Here is a 12,966-nt window from a genome sequence, read left to right as displayed (position 1 = left end):
CCTTCACCCGCCCCCTTCACCCATTAAATTGTGTGACTCCATGATTAATTGCCCTCAGCCACCCCCATCTACAACCCTATACTCCCACCCTCCCTCCCCTTGGATCCTCATACTCATTTTACAATAATCGTTTTATACAGTATTTGTCTTTATTGGACTTAGTTTACTCAGCCTCCCACGTTAAGTAGTAATTTACAAATTCATTTCTTCTGTGTGATGCATACTATTTCATCATGTGAATATACCATAATTTTCCAACCATTCTACTGTAGTTGCCTATTTAGGCTGTCCCATGTTCTTGTGATGGTGAATAATGCTGCAATGAACATTGGTATGTAAGTTGAGGAGGACCGGATGCCATTACTGAAAGTTCAGCCTGCACGCGGGTGGCTTTCTGGTTTAAAAATTAAAGAGAAACCTTTGTCCTCTGTCCTGCACACAGGCTGGGAAAAGGATCGTGCACACAGGCACAAGATAAGAAAACATCATGGTTGTTTTGGTCCCCTGACTCCTCTCATGTGACAAACAACATCTATCATACTGGACAGATTGCGTACCCTCCCTTGCTCGACTGTTTCTGTACCCACCTTTTATGATTCTATGAAAAATGAGAAATGAGATCATACCAAATATTCCCATAAAAATAAAATGATGCAGACCCTCAGGACTGCAGTCTCGTATTGTCTTTTTGTGTTGTATGTCTTTCTTCTGTGTGTGTTTGTCTTTTCTGTGTCATTTCTTCCAGACAATCTATAAAGCTCTGCAACAATAAGTCTCCATTTATGCCTCAGTTCTCACTCTCTTGGGATATACTCCAAGCAGAGGGATAGCTGGATCATATGGAATTTCTATGTTCAACATTTTGAGAAAGTGTTAAACTGCTTTCCAGAGTGATTGTAATATTTTTAAATCCCACCAACAATGTATAAGGGTTCCCATTTCACCATATTTTCTCCAATACTTATTACTTGCTGTCCTGTTAAACTCTGTCACTGCTACTACAGTGAGATGGTATATCATTGTGGTTTTAATTTACATCTCCCTTATTGTCAGTTATTCTGAGAATTTCTTCATGTGTGAATATCTTTCTCTATGAAAACTCTTTCCAAATTCATTTTCAAGGAGATTGAAAGGGAAATTGTCAAGTTTGTTGGGAGAGGAAAGAGACCCCAAATAAACAAAACACTTCTGAAAACAAAATTGAAGTGGGAAGATAACATTCCCTGACCTCAATACCTACTTCACAGTGGTTGAAACCAAAACAGCATGATACAATGACAGGTACAATGACAGGTACTTAGACCAGTGGAATAGAATTGAAAACTCAGAAATAGACTCAGCTACCTATGGTCAACTGATATTCGACAAGAAAATCAAAGCTATCAAATTAGGGAAATGACAACTTCTTCAACAAATGGTGCTGGCAAAACTGGACTGCTACTTGCAGAAAGCTGAAACAGGATCCACATCTCATGCTAGACACAAAAACCAACTCAAGGTGAATTAGAGACCTGAGAGTAAAGCCCAAAACCATTATGTCCATCAGAGGCAAATGGAATTAAGCTTAGACACCCTAGTCTATGGTATAAAAAGGCTGTCAATACAGCCAGAAATTCACAATCTGGTGAGGATAAAACTGATGCATGAGATCTTCTAAAGATTAAATCCCTGTATGCATCAAAAACATTTTCAACAGTGTGAAAAGAAAACCTACTGACTGTGAAAAATATTTAGCAATACAGTTTCAGACAATGATCTCATATCAAAAGTTTACAGAATTCTACAAGCTCTCCACAAGAAAAAGACTGGTTACACAATTACAAAATGGTGAAATATTTGTTTAAAAAATGATGAATGGATGGAGAGATGGACAAAAGAACAGATAAGTGATATAATAAATAGCAGCAAATGTTTAGCGTCTAGATGGGGAAAATACAGGTATTCTTGGGAAATTCATTGAATTTTCATGTGTACTTGAAAATTTCCATAAAATAATGTTGGTGGAAAAGGTAATGGGGGGATTCAACTGAGAGAGAGTATAAATATTCAAAAGAAAAAATCAGACTAATAATCAGGAGGTGGGAAGACATAGGATTGATTGGTGAAGGCATCAAATTGAAATAAGAAAAGGAATAGTATTGGTGGTGGGACTGTAAAATGGTCGAACCATTGCTTGGAATATACCCTGAGAAAATTAGAATTGAAACACAAACGGAGATTTGTACACCAGTGTTCATAGCAGCACTATTCATCATCACAAGAACATGGAAACAGCCCAAATGTCCAATCACCATCGAGTCAATTGAGAAATTGTGGTACATTCACATGATGAAATACTACACAGTATGCAGGAGCAATAACTATGTAAATTACTACCTAACTTTGGAAGGGACTGGAGAACATTATGCTAAGTGAGTAACTCAGTCCCATAAGGACAAATACTGGATAAGGTCATTATTGTAGCAATAGAAAAATAATTAATAAAACGTGTTTGAGGATCTAAGGGGTTAAGGGTAGGAGCAGAGGGGTGAAGATTGGTGGGGGGTAATCATAGGGTAGCACAATTTGATGGAGGAGTGGGTAAAGGAAACGGGAAAGATCTGGTGTGAAAAAGCAATGTATATAGTTCTTTGTGCAGCAGTGTGAGCGGCTTCTCATTCTTGTCCTCATACCCAGCGGTGGCCCTCATGGGGAGCCTTATCGAAATACCAGTTGGCGAGCTTCAGAGGAGTTTGGAATAGTCATCTGGTTTGCCATACACACGTCCAGCAGAAAAAATGGTTAAAGCTGATCTCCCAGGAAAGCTCAATACAGAAACAAATGAAAAAGCCCTGGAAGCTGTATTCGGCAATTATGGACTAAATGTGGAAGTGCTCTTCATGAAAGACAGAGAAACCAAGAAATCAAGAGGATTTCCTTTTGTCACTTTTGAAAGCCCGGCAGATATCAAAGATGCAGCCAGAAATATGAATAGAAAGCCTTTGGATGTCAAGGCTATCAAAGTGGAACAAGCCACTAAACCAGCATTTGAAAGTGGTAGGCATGGACCCCCACCACCTCCAAGAAGCAGAGGTCCTCCATGAGATATTTGAGGTGGGAGAGAAGGAATTGGAGGAAACAAGGGATCCCCTTCATGTGGGGGTCACATGGATGATGGTGGCTGTTCTATTAATATCACATGGATGATGGTGGCTGTTCTATTAATATTAACATGAATTCTTCCCAGGAACCACTGCCAGTGAAAAGGGGGCCACCACCACAAAGTGGAGGGCCTCCTCCTAAAAGATCAGCTCCTTCAGGACCAGTTCAAAGAAGCAATGGAATGGGTAGAAGAGCACCTGAATCACATGAAAGATACAGTTATGGAGGTCCACCAAGAAGGGAACACTTACCTTCATGTAGAGATGTTTATTTGTCCCCAAGAAAGGATAGTTATTCAAGCAAGGATTACCCAAATTTTAGGGATACAAGAGATTATATACCACTACCAAGAGATTATACATTTCGTGGTTATGGTCATTCCAGTTCACACGATGACTATCCATCTAGAGGCTATAGTGATAGAGATGGCTATGGTTGTGATTATTCAGATCAGATCACCCAAGTGGAGGCTCCTACAGATATTCCTATGAGAGTTATGATAACTCATGTAGTGTTCCACCTACATGAGGGCTCCAGCGTCTTATGGTGGAAGCAGTTGCTATGATGATTACAGCAGCTCATGAGAGGGATACGGTGGCAGTGGAGACAGTTACTTAAGCAGCTGAAGTGATCTCAACTCAAGTGGCCATGATCGAGTTGACAGACAAGAATGAGGGCTTTCTCCTAATATAGAAAGGGAGTACCCTCCTCCACGTGATTCCTACAGCCGTTCAAGCCATGGAGCACCAAGAGGTGGTGACCGCAGAGGAAGCCAAACAGACAGAGGGGGAGGCAAAAGCAGATATTAAAACCAAACAAAACTTTGGACCAAAATCCTTCTTCAACGAAACAAACAAAAAGTGGAACCTATTTTGTCATAACTACCCAAGGACTATTGAAAGGAAAAAAATTGTGTTACTTTTTAAAATTTCCTGTTAAGTTCTCTTCCATAATTTTTATGATCTTGTGAGGAAAAGCAGTAAACACGTTTCATTTTATTTGCTTTTATGACTTTGCTTTCAACAAGCAAATGTTAAATGTGTAAGACTTGACTTGTGTAGTACTGTTGAATTCTCGTTAACTTTTCCTGTAGGCCACTTTCTATTTGATTAATCCCAGTAAATGAGGAGACAAGCAATATTAAGATTTTTCACAGACATCTAGCCATTTAAAATGGACAGATGAATCATTCTGCCTATATAAACAAGCGATGGAAAATCCCTCATTGGTACACAATCCCCCCCCCGCACCTCCCCAAACCCCACCCCCTAGCCCCAAACATAATCCACTCTACAACCCTCATTGCATACTCCTACGATAAAAATAATGCCCTAAAATATAATACTTTTAGACTAAGTAAACCAGTATAAAATTAAAAACTTGTGAGAGAGAGAAGGAAAGGTGTTACAAAAGTGAAACAAGATATCATCTCACCCCAGTCAGAATAGCAAATATTAACAGAACAGCAAGCAACAAATGCTGGCGAGGTTGTGGAGAAACTGGAACCCTTATTCACTGTTGGTGGGAATGTAAAATGGTGCAACCACTGTGGAAGGCGGTATGGCGCTTTCTCAAAAAGTTGCAAGTAGAGATAACAGTTGACCCAGCAATTCCACTACGGGAATATATCCCAAAGAGACCATAACTGACATCCAAGCAGATATATGCACACCCATGTTTATCGCAGCTCTGTTCACAATAGCAAGGAGTTGGAAACAACCTAAGTGCCCATCAACAAACGAATGGATAGAGAAGCTGTGGTATATTCACACAATGGAATGCTATGCTGCGTTGAAAAACAAGGAACTCATTCAATATTATTCAAAATGGGTGAGCCTGGAGGACATTATGCTGGGTGAAATATCTCAGTCCAAAAGGACAAATATTGCACTGCTGTAAAATGGGACTAATATCAGGGTGGGTAAGACTGAGAAAAACTGGATAAATTGTGTATACTGCACTAAAACAGATGAGGGACTGAATAATTTAAAAGCGATGTATGATAGGGTATTATGGTTATCACAAGATTCCACAATTAAGGTTGCATAGTGGAATGTACTTGGGGCGGTGGGAGGGGTGGGGGGCATTGTGTACCAGGGAGGGAGTCTTTCCTTTACTTTTGAAAGAGAGGAGCGAACTGGAGGACAGGGGGAGAGGGCTGGGTGGGTAGAGATGTGCAGCAATGAATGAATGAAAATCCAAATTCTCTGTAAATGTTCATTAAAATTATTTTTTTAAAAAGTGAAACGAAAGAGGAAAAAATATATTTCCTTGTGAGGGCATATACAATGTCCAATATACAATGGTCCAATCATATAAATTATGACTGACTTTGAGAAAAATTGAAATCCTAGAACACTTAATTGTGCTCACACAAACACAACTTAGACCAAAATACAACAAATTTTAACAGAGTAAGTTTTTAAATCAGGAAAGGTGGACTTCAAGCTTATGTCCTTTCCCCATACTTATTCAATCTGTATGCTGAGCAGATCATTTAATAAGCTGGGCTCTATGGAAAAACAATGTGACAATAAGATCAGAGGAAGACTCATCAATAACCTGGGTTATACAGATAACCCCACCTTGCTTACTAAAAGTAAGGAGGACTTGAAAGGTCTATGAAAGAAGACCAAAAACTGAAAGCCTTCAATACAAATTGAATCTCAACATCCAAAAGACAATCCTCACCACTGGACCATTAGGCAACATCACATAGATGGAGAAAAGAAATGAAGTTCTCAACATTTTCATCTTACTTGAATACACAGTCCTTTTGTATCAGCAGCAGTCAGGAGGTCAGGAGACATATTGCATTGGGTAAGTCTACTGTCAGAGACATCTCCAAATTACTGAAGAGCAATGGTATTTGTTTGTGGACTTAGGTGCACCTGATTTAACCCGTGGTCTTTTCCATCACTTCTATGAATCTGAGAATCGGAAAAGGAGTAAGTATGGTAGAAGAAAAATTGATGCCTTTGATCTGTGGTGTTGGAGAGGAGTACTGAATATTCCAAGCACTCCCAAAAGAACAAATATATCTTGGAGAAATTTTAGCCAGAGTGAACTTGGAGGCAAGAATGGTGAAGTTTTATCTCACATACTTTAGGCATGTTACTAGAAGAGGCTATTCTTTGGCAAATAGCATCATGCTAGAGAGTCCACAAAAGAGAAGATCCTCAACCAGACGGATAGAAACAGTGAGTGAAGCAATGGGTTCAGGTGTGTCACAGATGATGAGGCTGGCAAAGGATAGGACAGGATTCAGGCCTGTTGAATCTTTCTCAACTCTATAGCACCTAACAACAATCATATAAGGTCCAGCAGTTAACATTACTGTATAATGTAAAAGATGGGTTGTTTTCTTTCACACTGGCCGTTCATATACATCAATCTAATCATTTAAGGCAAACCCTACAAATGAATAGGAATAAATCACTGAGAAGGTTTCTACTTTTTAGCAACTTCTCTGTCAGTCTGATTCCCTATATTGTTCATGATTCAGGCAAGGAAAACATCTCCAAATCACTGTTGGCTCCTTTTTGTCTAAAGTCTGCAGGAGCACAAATTTTGAGATGAACAAATTTGTGCTCAAATCCTTGCCTTAACCAGCTCAGTGACCTCAGTCTCCTGTAAAGTTTTGGTGGTGTTTACCATCAAGACAGCAAATAGTACAGAAGTATATCACCTATCTTTCTCCTACAGAGGATTTTAACTGTGTGCCTTTTGATTTTGGAATCACCAAAATTGTAAGTAAGGGTTTCAACATACAAAACACCTAGGCCTATGCCTGGACCATAGTAAACGCAAAGAAAACATTCTTATTCTCTCAAAACATGATGTTTAAGTGCAGTTCGTGCCCAAATATGCACGGTCGTGATTCAGAAGATATTTTGTAATGGCTGAAAGAACATTGATGCTCATATTTGAATCTCTTTTTCTCTCTGTTTACTTCTCAAACTGCGTAAAAAATATTCTTTCTGGTGTCCCTGATGCCTTGAGGTCATGTTGCTCATCCACATAAAAGCCTAGTTGAGAATCATTATAAGCCAAGCAGCTTTCAAATCAGTGGCTCATTCCTTCTCAAAAGGCCCCTTTTCAGTCACAGTGAAGCATCTTGAAGCCTTTTTTTCCTTCTTTAGGTCAAAGATCTACCTGTGGTAATTAGAAAATTGGCAGTAGGCCAACTGAGTTGTGTAGCCCCAACATCAAATGAAGCCCTCATACATTCCACTTGGAAAAAGTGTCTCTCTGATTTCCTGCTCAAAGATGAGAAGAGTCGCCTTTTATGATGGCAGTGGAAAAGTATTTCATTAACTGATTTCAACAGAGGATGAAAATTTCAAATGCTTGTTGACTGCCCCCTTAGTACTTCTCATCTTTATTACTCTAGTTTTACTAACTAAGCGGGGGAAGACATTTGTTTTCATAGACATAACCTCACAGAATTCTATCATACTCAAAACCCAAGATTTTTTAAAAATGCATTTATTAGAAGGATCCTAGAAATACTTAAAAGTTCTAAGAAAATCTTCACTTTATATGTGAAGCAATACGTGTAAGGCAATTTTTAGTGGCTTTTGACTATGTTTACTTATTTCTGTTGTTGTAGTTGTTGTTGTTTACCAATGAGTTGGAACCAACCCATAACTGACTCTCAGACATGGGAGGAGATTGCCCATCCTTCTTCCACAGAGCCACTGGTGGATTTGAACTGTGTACCTTCAGGATTACAGCACAGATTCTTGTCACTAGGATACCAGTTCTCCCTTTACATATCCCTAAGTATAAAAATTGTATTAGTTAAATGTATACAAATCCATATTAAAAAGCCTGTATAGTGTAATGGTTAAGTCTTCAGCCTAGCTAAAAGTTCTATAATATAAAACCACCAGTTGCTCTCAGAGAAAAATATGAGGCAGCTGCTTTCATAAAATTTACAATCTTGGAAACTCCAGGGTGCAGTTCTATTATATTCTATAATATTGCTTAAGTCAGAATAAACTCCACGACACATAATAAACCCTTAAAGTATCCTACTGAGCATCAAGTTTTTAACCTACTACAGCTTAAAGTTACCCAGTGTAGACACAAATCCACCCCTAATCCCAGTCCTTTTTAAAGTAGACATATTTGACAAATTAATATTTGACATTAAGAGATTCAAACAACAGCAATGTTTGAGATGAGAAAGCAAATGAGAATATTAAACCTAATCTATCACAATTTGCTAATTAGTGTTCAAGGCCTCAAACCGTTCCTGAGATGGTTCTGAAATTCAGGTGGTATAGACTCAAAATCATATTTTGGTTCCCATGGATTTGGTTTAATTTTCCTCACCTTCAGCTTGAACTTGCATATGAGTAGTTGGTGGTCTCTTCCACAATCAGCTCCTGGCCTACTTTTCACAGCTTATATTGAGCTTCTCCAGCAGTTGTTTCCACAAGTGTAATTGATCTGATTCCTATGCATACCATCAGGTGAAATCCATGTATATAACCTGTGTTTATGTCTCTTAATAAGTCATTGACGGTGCAAAATCCAATCATTCTCTCTTCAGCTCCATTTCTGTCACTGAGTCCAGGTTTTCCAAATACTGAATCTTCTTCTTTGTTCCCGACTTTTGCATTCCAGTCAACCATTATTATCAATGCATCTTGATTGCATGTTCAATAGGTGTCTGACTATAAAAGTTGGTAAAAATCTTCAATTTCCTCTTCCTTGGCTCTGGTTGCTGGTGCATTCATCTGAATGATAGTGGTATTCACTGGCCTTCCTTGTATGTCTATGGATATATTGTCCTGTCACTCACAATATTGTACTTCAAGATGAATCTAGAAATTACTTTCTTAACTATGAAAGCAACTCCATTTTTCCTCACCTTTTCATCTCCAAAGTAATATATCATATGATCATATGATCATCCTGCTCAAAATGAGTTGTGGGACTGAGATGAGTTGTGAAAGGGTATCATGCAGGAAGAGTACAAACGGTCATTGCAAACACAGAAGAGGAAGAGAGGATCAAAGTGGATATCAGAAGAGACTCTAAAAATTGCACTGAAGTGCAGAGAAGCCAAAGCAGAAGGAAGAATTCAAGATACTAAAGAGTTAAATGGAAGACTTCAAAAGGCAGCATGGGATGACAAAATAAAATATTACAATGAAATGTGCAAGGAGTTGGAGTCAGAAAATCAAAAGGGCTGAACTCGCTCAGCATTTCTTAAGCTCAAGAAACTGAAGAAAAAATCCAAACCTCGAGTTGCTTTAATCAAGGATGCTTTAGGAAGAATATTAAATCCTCCAGGAAGTATTAAAAGAAGATGGAAAGAATATATTGAATCACTGTATCAAAAGGAATTGGCAGAGACAGAAGAATTTCATGAAACACGTTCAGGCTGCTTTGAAGGAAATAGCAAAAAATAAGGCCCCAGGAACGGATGGTATCCCGATTGACATATTTCAGCTAACAGATACGGCCCTGGATATGCTCATCAAGTTGTGCCAAGAAATTTGGAGAACAACCACTTGGCCAACTGACTGGAAGAGATCTATATTTGTTCCCATCCCAAAGACAGGTGACCCAACAGAGTGTGGAAACTCTAGAACAATATCACTGATTTCACATGCAAGCAAGATTCTACTGAAGATTATAAAAAAATGACTGGAACAGCACATCAGCAGAGAACCACCAGAAGTTCAGGCTAGGTTTAGAAGGGGTCATGGTACTAGGGATATTGTATCTAATGTCAGATGGATCTTAGCTGAAAGCAGGGAATACCAGAGGAATGTATGTCTGTGTTTCATTGAATATGCAAAGGCATTTGACTGTGTGGATCATAACAAACTGTGGCTGACTCTGAGAAGAATGGGAATCCAAGAACACTTGATCATGCTAATGTGAAATGTATGCTTAGAGCAAGAGGCAGTCATCAGAACAGAGCAAGGAGACACTGCATGTTTCAAAATTGGGAAGGGCGTATACCAGGGATGTGTCCTGTCTCCATACCTTTTCAACCTGTATGCAGAACAGCTTATCCAGGAGGCTGGGCTCTATTAGGAGAAGTGTGGCATCAGGATTGGTGGAAGATTCATCAACAATCTGCATTATGCAGATGACACAACCCTGCTTGCTGAAACTGAGGAGGACCTGAGGCGCTTGCTGCAGAGGATCAAGGACTGCAGCCTCCAATATGGATTAAGGCTCAATGTCAAGAAGACAAAGATTCTCACCACTGGACCTATTGGCAGCATCAGGATGGATGGTGAAGAGATTGAACTTGTTCTCAGCTTTAGTTGCTGGGCTCCACAGTCAACACTCTTGACACCAGTAGCCAGGAAATTAAAAGACGTATTGTAAAAGTCTGCTGTTAGGGACCTCTCCAAAGTACTGAAGAGCAATGGTGTCTCTCTGGAGACTAAGGTGAGTCTGTCTGATACAGGCCATGGTCTTTGCTATCACTTGTTATGCATCAGAGAATTGGACATGACTAAGGAGGATAGGAGGAGAATTGATGCCTTTGAGCTGTGGTGCTGGAGAAGAGTATTGAGAGTACCATGAACTGCTAGGAAAACAAACAGATTCATCCTGGAAAGGGTTAAACTGGGCAGCTCCCTGGAGGCAAGGATTCTGAGGCTCCTTCTAACACACTTTGGACATGTCGTAAGGAGGGACTGGTCTTGGAGAAGGACATCATGCTTGATAAGGTGGAGGGACAGCGCAGGAGGGGAAGGTCCTCTCTGAAGTGGATTGATTCAGTGGCAGGGGTAATTGGGATGGGTGTTTCGGAGACAGTGCGATTGACACAGGACAGACCAGAGTTTAGGGCTGTTGGACGTAGGGTCGCTATGAGTCGCAAGAGACTCAGCAGCACATAACAACAACTACAACTATCACAATTTGGTGAAAATTTTTACCAAGTCTTGTAGTCCAAAACTGACCGAACATACAATCAAGATTTGTTAATGATAATTGGGAACTGGAATGCAAACGTTGGAAACAGAAAGAACTCACTCTACATTTCTCAAGCTGAGAGAAATAACAAATTTAAGCCTGTAATCACAATATTAAAAGATGTTATGGGCCATTGAGTGAATGATCCAGCAAGCATCAAAAGAAGATGAAAGCATTACACAGTTATTGTACCAAAATGAACTGACACTGAAAATTTTCAGGAAGTTACCATATGAGCAGGGGCTGATGGTAATGAAGGAGGAAGTTGAAGCTGCATTGAAAGAACTGGCAAAAAATAAGGTTTCAGGAACTGATAAGGTACCAACTGACTTGTTTCAATTAACAGGTGCAGCTCTAGATGCACTCACCAGTTTATGTCAGGAATTTGGAGTGCAGCTGTCTGACTGACAAATTGGAAGAGATCTATATTTGTTCCCATTTCCAAGAAAGAAAATTCAAAAGAATGTGGAAACTATCAAACAATATCATTAACATCACATGCAAAAAGAAAATATATATCAAATGCAAGTAAATACTGCTGAAGATAATTCAAAATTGGCTAGAACCGTATATATATGGGGAAGTTAAGCAGGATTTTGAAGAGGCTGTGGCACTATGGATCTCATTACTGATGTAAGATGGGTTATAATTGAAAGTGAAGAACACAGGAAGAATGTCTGTTTATTCTTGATTGATGTGCAAAGACATTTTACTGTTAGTTCATGACAAGTTATAGCCAACATTGAAGAATCGAAAAGCCAGAGCATTTCACTTTGCTCATGCAAAACCTATACCTTGACCAGGAGGCTGTTGTGTGAACAGAGTAATGGAACACTGAAAGGTTTAAAGAGGGGAGTGTATTGGGGTTGTATTCATTCTCCATACATATTCAATCTGTATGCTAAGCTAATTATTCAAGAAGCTGGAGTTTTATGAAGAAGAATGTGGTATAAAGATTAGAGGAAGACTCATAAATAACCTGCATTATGCAAGTGACACAACCTTGTTTGCTGAAAATGAGGGGGACTTGAAGCACTTATTGCAGAAGATCAAGGAATGCAGCCTTTAATATGGATTGCATCTCAATGTCAAGAAAACAAAAATTCTTACTACTGAACCATTAGGAAAAATCATGATAGATGGAGAAATGATTAAAACTGCCAACAACTTTCTCTTACTTGCATTCACAGTCTACACCCTTGGTACCAGCAATCAGTCAGGAAACTAAGAGATATATTTCACTAGGAAAGTCTGCAGTTAGGAACCTCTCCAAATTATTGAGGAGGAATGATGTCAGTTTGAAGACTATGGTGCATATTCTTCAAGCCATGGTCTTTCTGATCACTTGCTATGCATTTGAGAGCTGGACAATGAATGAGAGAAGACTTGATGTGTTTGAGCTGTGGTACTGATCATCCTATTGGCTACCAAAAGAATAAATAAATGTGTCTTAGAGAAAGTGTAGCTAGAGTGCTCTTTGAAGGCAAAGATGATAACTGTTCACCTTCAGGCCTGTTGCTAGGATAGGTTATTTCTTGGAGAGGGACATGATGCTTGGAAAAGCAGGGTTGGCGAAGGAAAAGAAGACCCTCAACCAGGTGGATTTACAGAGTGACAGAATGGGCTCTATTGTGTCAGAAAGTGTGAGGATGGCACCGGATAGGAGACGGTTCAGATCTGTTTTTCCAAGGGTCTTGATGGGTCGTACTCAACTTGTCAGTACCTAACAACAACAACAATAACATTGCATCCTAGGTGACAACAGTACACAGGAGTAGAACACACTCAAGTCTATATTATGTGTGCTTTATTTGGCTTGCACAATATTTTCTCTTTTTATGATTTAATTAACTGCTTATATTTCTAAATGCA

General features: G+C 39.3%; 1 pseudogene; it reads left to right on the top strand.

Moving 5' to 3' along the window:
• Positions 1 to 2,777: 2,777 nt before the first annotated feature.
• LOC102858951 lies at positions 2,778 to 3,950 on the top strand (annotated as a pseudogene).
• Positions 3,951 to 12,966: the final 9,016 nt, after the last annotated feature.

The sequence above is a fragment of the Elephantulus edwardii genome, unplaced genomic scaffold, assembly GCF_000299155.1.
Source record: "Elephantulus edwardii isolate Elephantulus edwardi_28Jun2011 unplaced genomic scaffold, EleEdw1.0 scaffold00172, whole genome shotgun sequence".
NCBI classification, from domain to species: Eukaryota; Metazoa; Chordata; class Mammalia; order Macroscelidea; family Macroscelididae; genus Elephantulus; species Elephantulus edwardii.
This window is presented reverse-complemented; position numbering and strand designations above follow the sequence as displayed.